The sequence below is a fragment of the Pipistrellus kuhlii genome, unplaced genomic scaffold, assembly GCF_014108245.1.
Source record: "Pipistrellus kuhlii isolate mPipKuh1 unplaced genomic scaffold, mPipKuh1.p scaffold_m20_p_13, whole genome shotgun sequence".
In the NCBI taxonomy this organism is placed as follows: domain Eukaryota; kingdom Metazoa; phylum Chordata; class Mammalia; order Chiroptera; family Vespertilionidae; genus Pipistrellus; species Pipistrellus kuhlii.
The window spans coordinates 50,489,132-50,502,177 of NW_023425438.1; positions in this window are offsets into that span (position 1 = coordinate 50,489,132).

Below are 13,046 nucleotides of genomic sequence, written 5' to 3' on the forward strand. Positions count from 1 at the left end.
AAATGAGATTTTGTCCAGGTTAAGGCTTTAGGAAAGCTGTGGTGGCCATAACTAGGCATCTGTATGTAGTTCTAGATCTATAAAATGTTTGCTTAATTAGAGGGCTTTTCTCGGTAGAGATGTTAGAACAGGGGTTACTCAACCCCACACAAATTGATTTCCCTTTGCAATTTATAGATGGCTGTGCAACTCAAAGGTTGTTTTTGTAATTCGTTTTTGATACTTTTTACCAGTAGATGCCTGACAGAAACAGGATGGAGTCCATGTTCTGGTCCTCAGAATATCTCTAGTGAGTTTATTATGGCCTTTATGTTTTTTTCCACTATATTTTTATTTTTTTGAGTATTACTTTGTATTAGTTTCAGGTGTACGTCATAGCGGTTAGAGAATCATATACTTTACAAAATGTTTCCCCTGATATTTTCAGTACCCACCTGGCACCATACATAGTTATTACAATATTATTGACTATATTCTCTATGCTGTACTTTACATCCCTGTAACTATTTTGTAACTACCAATTTGTACTTCTAAATCCCTTCACCATTTTCACCAAGCCTCCCACCCACCTCCCCTCTGGCAATTATCAGTCTGTTCTCTGTTTCTATGGGTCTGTTTCCATTTTGTTTGCTCACTTATTTTTTTCTTTAGATTCATATATAAGTGAAATCATATGGTATTTATCTTTCTTTGACTGACTTATTTCACTTAGCATAATACCCTCTAGATCCATCATGCTGTCACAGATGGTAGTGCTGCATTCTTTTTTTATGGCCAACTAATATTCCATTGTATATGTGTATCATCATTTTTTAAAATATATTTTATTGATTTTACACAGAGAGGAACTGAGAGGGATAGAGAGTTAGAAATGTCGATGAGAAAGAAACATCGACCAGCTGCCTCTTGAACACCCCCCACTGGGATGTGCCCGCAACTAAGGTAATACCCTTGACCTGAATTGAACCCAGGACCTTTCAGTCCGCAGGCGGATGTTCTATCCACTGAGCCAAACTGGTTTCGGCTGTATCATCATTTTTGATGGGCACTTGGTTTGATTCCTTAGGTTGGCTATTATAAGTAACGATGTAGAGAACATAGGAGGACATATATTTTTTTAGAATTAGTGTTTTGGGTTTCTTTGGATATATATTTAGAAATGGAATCACTAGGTCATAAAACAGTGCCACTTTTAATTTGTTGAGTAATCTCCATACTGTTTTCCATAATGGCTGCACCAGTCTGAATTTCCACCAGCAGTGCATCAGGGTTTCCTTTCTCTACATTTTTGCCAAAACTTGTTTATTGATTTATTGATAACTAGAGGCATGGTGCATGAAATTAGTGCATGGGTAGGGTCCCTAGCCCTGGCCAGTGATAGGGGCCTTCCAACTGCCTGCAGCGGCCTCCCTTCGTTCTGCACCACCCCCTGGTGGTCAGCACACATCATAGCAAGCAATCGAACTGGTCTCGTGGAACTCCTGAAGGGATAATTTGCATATTAGGCTATACAGATAGCCATTCTGACAGGTATGAAGTGATGTCTCATTGTGGTGTTAATTTGTATTTCTCTGATAATTAGTGACGTTGCACATCTTTTCATATGTTTCTTGGACATCTGTATGTCCTCTTTGGAGAAGTGTCTATTCAGGTCCCCTGTTCTTTTTTTATTTGGATTTTTTGTTTTGTTTTTTGGTTTTAAGTTTTTTTTTATAAATTTTGGGTATTAATTATGGACAGATGTTTTCTCTAATATTATAATAAATGTGTCCTAATTTGCTAAAATATGATAGGGCTTTACATTTGTGAAAATTCACCAAAATAATTTAAGTCAGAGGCATTTTTAAGACCTATATTTTGAATTGTTGAAAATATATGTTAAATATTCCCAAAATGAAATCCAAAAAGATGTGAATTCTTGAGATGGAAAGAGACCACAGACATGCCCCGGGTTAGACTACATTTCAAATATACTTGGCTAAGGATAGAAAATTTTATTTGGAAGAAAAGTGACCACACAGAGTGTGTTTGGCCTATGTGACTGGGCCAAAGAGATGCACACAGAAATTAGCTAAGCCAGTGGATGCAAGCAGTGGTCCGTGAGGTCTGAAAGGATGGTGACCGCTGATTTAAGGAAATCTTTGGAGCAGCGGTCTCCAACCAGTGGTCTGCAGACAACTGGGGGTCCATGAGGTCCAAAAGGTTGGCGACCACTGATCTAAGCCATCTATAGTACTCACCCTTAAGAACATGCCATATGTTCCAGAATGGAAGCGGCTGTGATCCCTGAGTCACCATTTGGAGGAAAGTTGCAGTACCTGCACAGAATAAGATGAGCAAGAAATCAGTATTCATTGTGCTAAGCTAAGGATAGTTCAGGGTATATGCCTTATACAGCACAGCCTGTCCTAATACAATATCCTAGTTTAGTGATAAGAACACTGATTTCATAGTCAGGAGACTTTATGTTCTGTGAGGTTAAACTATAAGAAATTGCTGTTAATTAGAAGTTTTTAATATTCAAGAATGTCAATTTCACATAATTTATACTAATAGTTCCTCCTCTGTGAGCAGCTAGATATGTAACATTGAATAATCTGCAAATCCCATTTTCCCAATGTATTAAAATCAGACCTAATAAACCTTTTAAAACACCCAAAAATAGCAGAATACACATTCTTCTCAAGGGTACATAGAACATTCTTTAAGACATACATATATGCTAAGCTATAAAACAAACCTCAATTAATTTTAAAGGATTGAGATTATATGAAGTGTGGTCTCTTACTACAATGGGATTAAATTAGAAATCAATAACAGCAGGAAATTTGAAAAATACACAAAATTGAATTAAATGTACTCTTCAATAATAAGAAATCACAAGAAATTAGAAAATACTTTCAAATGAATAAAAAAGAAAGTAAAACATACCCAAACATATAGAATACACTGAAAGCATGCTCAGAACTTTATAGCTACAGATGGGAACATTATAAAAGGAAAAGATCCAAAATCAACCTAACCTTTCATCTTTTGTTGTTGTTTGTTGTTAATTCTCACCCAAGGATGTTTCCTGCCCCCCACCTCCAATGATTTTTAAAGAGTGGAAGGGAAGGGAAGAGACAGAAAGAAACATCAATGTGAGAGAGACACATGAATTGGCGGTCTCTTGCACAAACTCCAACTGGGAATTGAACCTGCATCCCCAGGTAAACCCAGGACCCTCCAATCCATGGGCCAATGCCCTAACCACTGAGAAAACTGGCTAGGGCTAACCTATCATCTAAAAAAAAAAAAAAAAAAAAAAAAAAAAAAAAAAAAAAAACCCAGCAAAATAAACCCAAAGCAAGAAAAAACAAATAAATAATAAATATTATGGTGAAAATAAGAGAAACTAGAAAAACAATAGAGAAAATAAAAAAAATTAAAAAAATGATTATTTGAAAAGATCAGCAAAGTTGATGCACCTTTTTCTAGTCTGGCCAAGAAAAAAAGAGAAAGGAATCAAAATACTAAAATCAGGGGGGAACATTACTACCAAACCTGTAGAAACTAAAAGGATTATAAGCAAATAGTATGAACAATTGTATACAAACAAATTAGATAACCTAATGGGATAGATAAATTTCTAGAGAGACATAGATTACTGAAATTGACTCACTAAGTAACAGAAAATATAAATAGATATATAACAAATGAGAGATTGAATTAGTAATTTTAAAATTTTATACAAAGAAAAGATCAAGCCCAAGTGACTTCACAGTTGAAGTCTACATTTAAAGAAGAATCCATACCAATCCTTAACAAATTTTCTTAAAACCCAGAAGAGGATGGTGGAATATATATATCAATTCATTTTATGAGGCCAATATTACCCTGATCCCAAAACTAGACATAGATATCATGAGAAAAAATACAGACCTATATCTCGATTCAAGTTCGAGAAGAATTATTGCAGCTTCATCCCTTCGTAGGATGCTGTTTCCTAATTGCTGTAATGTTCTTGGTTGCTCCTTCTGGACTCCAGCCTGGCAGTCCCTCCTGGTTGTGGGCCTAAGTGTCTCCTCAGCTGCTCCCGGTGGGCACCTCACGACTGGTTTTCAGCACCAGCTTCTCCTGTGTTGCCTGTACCGCAGCGTCCAGCTCCTCCTGGCCACACTGCAGCTCATCCCCAGGCCCAGGCAGCACGGCCCCCGGGGGTGAGGACGCACATGGGTGGGCTGGAGGAGACACCTGCTCCGCCCAGGGTGGTGGGTCTCTGCTCAGCTTTCTCTGACATCACCTTGGCCATAGGGCTGGGCCTGGCAAAGGGGAACGTCAAGGCTCCCCAAGCAGCCTTTGTTTGCAGGGCCTGGGCCAGGACAGTTTGCTGTGCTGTTTTGCTGAGTAGAGTGATTATTTTCTAAAAGTTTCCTATTTTGCTAGGTGACCTATTCTAAGTCCTTCGGATATAGAAAGCAAGCTTCTGTTGGGGTTCTTTTGGTCTGCGCTCATTGGCAAATTTCAGGGTTGGTGGCTTTTCCAGCACCGAGTCTGGGGCATCTGAGGCAGAAAGAAAACCCAGAGAATGCACCACCATGCTGTTCTTGGGGCTCTGAGGTCCTATGTCAGTCTGCCTTCTTCTCTATACCTTTGAAAGCCTCTTATATTTTATATGTCACAGTCGGTGCTTCTAGTTGTGCATAGTGGGAAGAATAGAGAAACATGCCTCTGCTCCATCACTCTGGAACAAGGCTTGACTTGCTTTTCACTCAACATTGTGCTTTCAAACTGTACTTATAATGGCACAATTAGAATGATTTATTTATCTAATTAATTCCTGTATAGTATTCCATTGTATGATTAAACCTAAATTTATTTACCTATTCTCCCAATGATGAACATGTATGTTATTTCAGGCATTTTTGTTGTAACAGAGATTCATTGAATATCCTTCCTTGCACATGTCTCCAGGGTACACATGAGTTTCTTTACACACCTACATGCAGCACCATAGAGTGGGCACATTTTCAGTTTTACTAGGTATTTCCAAATGTTTACTCTCCCACCGCTTCTTTGCCACACTTAGTATTGTTAGACTTTTTGATTTCTGCCAGTCTGATGTGTGTGAAGTGTATTTAATTGTTTTACTTTGTATGTCTCTAATACTAGTCTACTGGTCTTTAGATTTCTTCTCTGAACTGCTTGTTCATATCCTTTGCTGAGTCCTGGTTCAGGCTGTTATCAGCTATGTGATATGGAGCAAGTTATCTAATTTCTCTGTGTCTGTTTCCTCATCCATGGAATGAAAGTATATAATAGTATCACTTTATAACTGCAGGGCGATTATTAGGATAAAGTGCCTTCATGTATGTTTAAAACTGTGCTTCGTGTATAGTAAGCACTGTGTAACTAATTATTATTCATTCACAGAATATGTATTAATTTTTATATGGATATAAATTCCTCATTTGTTCTCTTATAAATATGTTCTCTCTGACTGTGACTTGTCCTTATACTTAGTTTATAGCATATATGAACAGACTGAAGTTTCAAATTTGTATAACAGTATATATCATGTTCCCTAATAATTTCTGATGTCTTTTTAAAGAAATCATCTTTCCCCAAAATAATGAAATAGTTCTGCATACTTTCTTGCAGTTGTATCAAACTGTTGACTTTCATTTTTAGATATTTAATCTCCCCAGAACTTATTTTTATCTGGTGTGAGAAGATAGAAAGCTGAGTTAGGCCAAGACCACAGGAGCTGGTTAGGGCATTAGGACTGGTGAGGGCAATGACCCGTACTCAGTTTGGTCTCATTCTTTGTCATTTACTGGGGAGCCAGTCAATGACCAGGACAAAGGATCACAGGAAGTTAAGGGCATTCGTACAATAAAACCGCTCTCCAAAATGTCCTTTGTGTCATGGAAGTGCATCTGATATTTGGCGTCTCAGCAGACCTAGGATAGACAGTGCCAGAGGCTGCAGAGTTAAGACAGCCTGCCTTTTCCATCATCCTGGCAGTGGAGAGGGCTCAGGGGAGTCACATCACCACGTAAGATAGCACTGTGATCTCATGAAGATATTGGCACAACTCTGCCTTCCATTCCGTTTCTAATTAGGCCTTCCTGTGATTTTGATGCCAGGAGATGACACAATTCTCTCAGCTCCATGAATTGACTAGCCTTTCCCTGAAACTGGTCACATCTCCCACACAAAAGACCCCTAAAGGCCAAGATCTCTCTGAGTACAGTAACATCATCCACGTTGGCCATTTTGCTTTAGTTTTGTAAAGTCCGAATGCTGCGGAGCTGAAGTTAAAGCAAATGACACATTTGCTTGCAATGACACATTCCGGTTTTTAAGGATTCATAACACAACACAGAGTCTTGCTCTCCAGATGCCTAATGGTATGCCATGGGCCCCGCACTTGGAAGTGTGCCTTCTGGTAAATACGACGGAGTCAGATGTAACAGCTGGGTAGTTATAATGGCAGGAAATGTGTAGCCTGATCACGGTCAGAACCTGAGTCAGTCCATAAATTGATTGGCGAACTCTCCGAAAAGAAAACCACTGACGTGGGAAGTGGAGGAGTAAATGTGTGGTCACAGTCCGGTTTTATTTCCTGAGAACGATTGCTTCCTCAGTAATGGGCATTGTGTTCCCAGTGCCTTGGGGAAGCTCTCACTTCCGTAGGGTCATGATTGGTAATAAAAACACAGAATCCTGAGGAAGGTTTTAAGGATGGCCCCAGAATAAAACGTAAAATGAGCTTGTGACATCTGACTAAGAGGGAGATGGAGGGGTGTCAGAATTATTCACGGTGGGTCATAAAATGAAAATGCCAAGAGGTCAGCAGAAGGAGCAGCCAGCAACGCTGGGGGGTTGTTTGCACACCGCTTCTCTAGATGACACATTCTAGTCATCAAAGCTTCCCCAAACTTCCCATCGGCCAGGGCTACAGGGCGAGTGCACAAATGCTAATTTTACACGTGCGGATGGCTGTGCGCACATCTCGGGAACGTTGGCTGCGGTGACAGAGCTGGGCTGTGGCACAGATCGCCCAGGACATTCTATACGGCTTCTGGAAGTCCTCTATTACTTAATTTTGGCAGGAGAGTTATCTTTGTCAGTGTGATCCTGTGATTTATAAGAAATATACATTTGGTCTTCTTCCACAGTTTCTGGCTCACAGCTCTAAAACCCTTGGAATTTTTTAAGTGATGAGAGCATACTGATGTCTTTGGTTGTGTTAATAAGGTGACTTTTGGAAAGTATCTAAGGTTGGGGGCTGGTAGTCAGGGGAGGGTTGGAACTTTTAGTCCCACCAGCCTTCCCCGTCCCCACCTGCAGGGAGGATAGAGGAGCTGGAGATTGAATTAGAGACAGTGACATTGATTTAATCAAGCTTGGCTCTATAATGAAGCCTCCATAAAAAACCAAGAGGACAGCGTTTGGAGATCTTCCAGGCTGGTGAGCACGTGGAGACGTGGGGTGAGTGGTGCACCTGGAGAGGGCATGGAAGCTGAGTCCTTTCCCCTCCCCTGCCCTATGCATCTCCTCCATCTGGCGGTTCCTGAGCTATATCCTTTACAATAAACCAGTGAGATAGTAAGTTCTGAACCCTCTGAGCCAGGCGTCCTCAAACTTTTTAAAGTGGGGGCCAGATCACGGTCCCTCAGAGAGCTGGAGGGCCGGACTATATGAACTACTAATTCCTACTGTAACACCCCGCTGCGCTCACTGTCCAAAAAACCTGGCGGGCCGGATCAGACTCCTCTGCGGGCCGCATGTGGCCCGCGGGCCGTAGTTTGAAGACCCCTCTGAGCCATCCTGGCAAATTAATCAAACCCACAGAGATGATTGTGTGAACCTGTGATTTACAGCCACTAGGTCAGAAGTACAGAAAACAACCTGTGATTTGCATTCTGAGTGGAAGACAGTTTTTGGCATCTCTAAGTTTTAGCCAGTCAGAAGCCCAAGTAACAAACTGGGTTTGTGATTAGAAGTAGAGGGCAGTCTTGTGGGACTAGTTGTTTACCTGTGAAATCTGATTTTATCTCCAGGTAAGATAGTGTCAGAATTGAGTTGAAATCTCAATCATCCTGCTGTGGTCTGAGAATTGCTCATTGATGTGGGGAAGCCTACACACACACACACACACACACACACACACACCCCACACACACACACTGGGCCTGGGTCCAGGAACACTTTTCAGTCAGTATTTTTCCAGAACTATATATATAAAACCTATATATATAAAACCCTAATATACAAATAAACTGAATGGCAGAACAACCAAACAACTGAAGAACCAGTCACTATGGCATGTGCTGACCACCACGGGTGCGTGCAGAACATGGCGGGCGTCGGCTGCAGCAGGATGGTAAGCAGGTGAGCAGGGGTGCCAGAACAAGGTGGGGCATCAGTCACTGTCATCAGGGTGAGCCTCTGGTAGTTACTGAAAATTCCTTGCTCCCACATGCTGTGGTCCTGCCCAGCACTTGCACCTGCTGCCAGTGCCAGCCCTGCTCGGACCTGCAGCCAGTTCCAGAGCTGATACTCGCACCCACTGCTGGTACGAGGTGCCAGTCCCAATCACTTGGCGCCATCAATGGGTGTGAATGGCAGCTGCCAGCCCAAATCGCCCCTGATGGCTTCTCCACCTCCCCCTGCCCCTGGAGGGCAATCGGAGCAGCAGCCACCACTTGCACCCACTGCTGGCGCCGGCCCCAATCACTCGGGACCATCAGCAGGTGTGAGTAGGGCCGGCACTATCAATTCATGGGAGCGATGGCAGTAGTGCAAGCGGTGGCAGGGGCAGGAGGGATGGCGGGAGTGGGGCTGCTGGCAGACAGGGGACCAGTATTTCAATTGGCCCTCAAAGCTCAGTGAAGGCACTGGGACACTCTTAATCCATTTTATAGAACAGGAAACTTGAGGCCAATTCCAGTTGGCTGTGGAACTGGACTCAGCTGCGCAGGGAGCCCTCACAACTGCACTCTCCATCTTTCCTAAGGGACAGCCTTGGGGCAAACAGAACAAACTTCCTCTTGAGGCTTCTAAGCTTCCTCAGTGGGGTACCTGGCAGGGCGATGCCCTTCCACTGAAATGGCGCTGCCCCTTAGCCCCTGCCTCAGGGCTGCAGGTTTGTGTCCTTTCAGCCAGCAGCCATCGCCTCTTGTTTCCTGCATCTTGGGGCCACCGCAGAACCTCGCTCTCCACAGGCGAGGCAGATCCCCGCCCGCCTGCCAGGCCCCTGCCCGGGCCGAACCCCCTCAAGTGCATCCTGCCTTGGTGCCGCTCTGTGCCCCTTGGGCCGCTGGCCTGGCCTCCTGCACTTCGCTGAAGCTTCCTTTTTCTCTTCAGGGGCTTGGTTCCAGTAACCCCGGCCCTCCGTGGCTCCCTGGAGCCCCCCGCTCCACTCTGCTCTCCTGGGTCGCCTCTGCAGGAGGCTGGGAGCATGCGCTCTGTCCTCTAGAACCTGGAGAGGGTGAAGGTGTGTATAGATGCTGCTGCTAGAGCTAGAACCCCTAAGTGCTGCTTCCGCTGGAGCCATCACCCAATGCAGGAAAAAATAAATGGCTCTCCCTTCTATCTTTCAGACTCCTCTTCCATTGACAGAAGGCAACTGGGGAGAAAGTTTATTTTGCAGGCTCCCAGTTCTCTGTGATTGGAGGGGAATAAGGAAGGTAGTTATGAAGACTAGTGTCCAAATAATGGGCACAACTCTTGACAAAGGAAAGTATAAAATACGAAGAGGCATGGTTCTGCCATCTCACAGGTCTTGTCTGTTAGCACATTCTGGTTCTTCTGAGATACATGGCTCTCCTGCCCCCTGAAACTAAACAGCAAAAAAGCTGCATTCAAGTGGGTGTGGACAGTGTCAGCAGATGGGTGAGGTTGGCCTTTTCTGCCACCAAACCGTTTTTTAGGGGATTTGACAGCCAGCCTCTGAAATAAACCTATTACTACTTTCTATAAATCCTGCACATAGATAGATGCCATCAAACATTAATTATTATACCTACATCATAATTTTCTTTAGACCAGGGGTTCTTGAAGAACATTGGGTACCACAAGAACTCGGGGAATTATACTTTCAACCCTGAAACTTATCATTGATTTCGAAATTTCATTTTTTATATCCTACAGATTAAAGTTCAGTTCCTTGAAAGCCTGCTGAGTTTTATCATAATAACAACTTGTAAAGCGGAAGCTAATTTAATGAGAAAAGGAGAGGAATTTTTAGTGTAATTCTCTGGTGTTTGCTTCTGTTTCAGATGGTGTGTGGAAAGTCCACATAGTGAGTTCATTTATTTTTTTTTAAATTATACCTCATTAAATTGGCTTGGCACTGACAAACCCACTGGTCACAAGCTTTTTAATAATACCTAACAAATAAAGCACTTTGGAGAAATAAATGTAATTTAAAAAGAGAAGAATTGATCTTTCACATATATAAGTTCAGGTCTTTACATATGTTAATCTATTTACTAATAATATTGTTTAGGGGTAAAATTCCATAGCATAGTTTAAGTCATAAATATTTTATGTTGAGCAATGCCTACTCAAATTATTCTGTAAATCTTCATTCATTTAAAAATTATATAATATGGCAGGTAAATTATTAACATGTTTTAGGCATATTTTAAGCATTCAACAGTTGTTAGGCCTTAAAAGCGCAAAACTTAAAGATATGCATGATTAAAAGAGTCCAAACATTTGTTTAATATAGGCCATGTCTGTTTCCTCTTTAGTAAACAATAGCAGAATTCATTTTTTTTAATCTTCTTTCTTTTTAAAAAATATGTTTTTATTGATTTCAGAGAGAGGAAGAGAGAAGGGCAGAAAGATAGAAACATTAATGATGAGAGAGAATCATCAATTGGCTGCTTCCTGCACACCCCTTACTGGGCAGCAAGCCCATAATCCAGGCATGTGGTCCCTGGCATACTGGGAATGGAACCATGATCTCCTGGTTCATGGGTTGATGCTCAACCATCGAGCCACACCAGCCAGGTTGCCTTCTTCCTATCCCATATCTAATCTATTTTTTTTAATTTTCTAATTTTTTATTGATTGATTTTTAGAGAGAGATAGACAGACAGACAGAGACAGAGAAGCATCAATTTGTTATTCCACTTATTTATGCATTCATTGGTTGATTCTTATTTGTGCCTTGGCCAGGAACTGAACCCTCAACCTTGATGTATTGGGACAATGCTCTACCTACTGAGCTAGCCAAACAGAACCTTAATTTTTCTATAATTATCATAAATTTCATGTGCAAGTTTTAAAAATAATGTTTGTCTAAATTAGGGGTGGAGAACATCTGGATATGGGCCACAAAATCATGTGGTCTGGCCCTGCCAAGGTATTAGGGGTGAGTTAACTAAATGTCTGGCCAAACATAACAGGCTAATTTTTAAGTTGATAATTTTGTATGGCCCACAAATGATGTTATAAATATCCAAATGGCCCTTGTCATAAAAGATTCCCCACCCCTGTGTTAAATAGTCTTCCTAAGTTTTTTTAATCTAATTCAGAACAGAAGAATAAAATTTTTCAAGCAAATACTTTATCAGGCCTCTAGAAATATAGGGTGGGACAAAAGTTGGCTTACAGTTGTGAGTACACAAAACACAGAATTTCTTATTATAATACTAGAGGCCGATGCATGAAATTCATGAAAGAGTAGGCCTTCCTTTCCCCGGCTGCTGGCACCAGCTTTCCTCCGGCGCCCGGGACCCAGGCTTCCCTCCCAGCCCCAGCTTCGTCTAGAAGGTCATCTGGAAGGATGTCCACTCTAATTAGCATAGTATGCTTTTATTATTACAGATTATTTATTAATTATTGTATTATTTCCCATACAAACAACTATAAAACTACTTTTGTCTCACCATGTATTGCATAGCTACTCAAATGAAAACATATTTTTAATATTTTTTCAGCTTTTTTATTTCAAGATAAACAATTTTAAATGAATGTTAGATGCAATAAACCTTAATAGTTCAAGAAAAATAAATTTAAATATGAATATGTTAAATGCAATAAATACAAATTATTCAAAAAATGATCTTACATATAATATTGCATGCAATAAACATTAATATTTCAAGAATAAAAGGATTTTAAGTATAATGATATTACCAAAACTGTACCAACATAGATGATAACTCAAACGTTGTAGGAAACATTAAAAATCTGAAAATAACAGGATTACTTCTACTATATTCTAGTACATATTTTCCCCCTCTGGCTCTATTTTTGTTTATTAGTTTATGTTGTTCATTATATTCTACAAATGAATTAGATCATATGATATTTATCTTTCTCTAACTGGGTTATTCACTTAGCATGATGCCAATAATGTCTATTTTGTTGGATAAGAATATTACTACTCCAGCCTTTTTTTTCTTTTCCATTTTCATGGAAAAGTTTTTTCCATCCCTTCACTTTCATCCTGTGTGTGTCTTTTGTTTTGAGGTGGGTTTCTTGTACACAGCATATAGTTGGGTCACTTTTTTTATCCATTCAGCTACCCTCCACCTTTTGATCAGAGCATTTAATCTAGTTACATTTAGGGTTATTATTGAGAGGTACTTATTTATAGCCATTTTAATTCTGTATGGCTAGGTTTCTTTCTGTGTTTCTTCTTCTCAGCAATCCCTTTAACATTTCTTGTAATGCTGGCTTGTTGATGATGAACTCCTTTCGCCTTTTTTTTTTTTTTTTTTTTTTTTTTTTTTTTTTTTTTTTTTTAAATCAGAGAAGCTCTTTATTTGACCGTCTGTTTTGATGATAGCCTTGCTGGATATAGTAATCTTGGTCTCAGATCCTTCCTTTCCATTACCTTGAGTACTTCATGACATTCGTTCTGGCCTGTAGAGTTTCTGATGAGAAATCAGGTATCAGCCTTATGGGAACTCCTTTGTAGGTAACAGTTTTCTTTTCTCTTGCTGCCTTTAAGATTCTCTCTTTGTCTTTCATTTTTGGCATTTTAATTATGATGTGTCTGGGCATGGGTCTGTTTGGGCTCTTCTTGTTTGGAGTTCTCT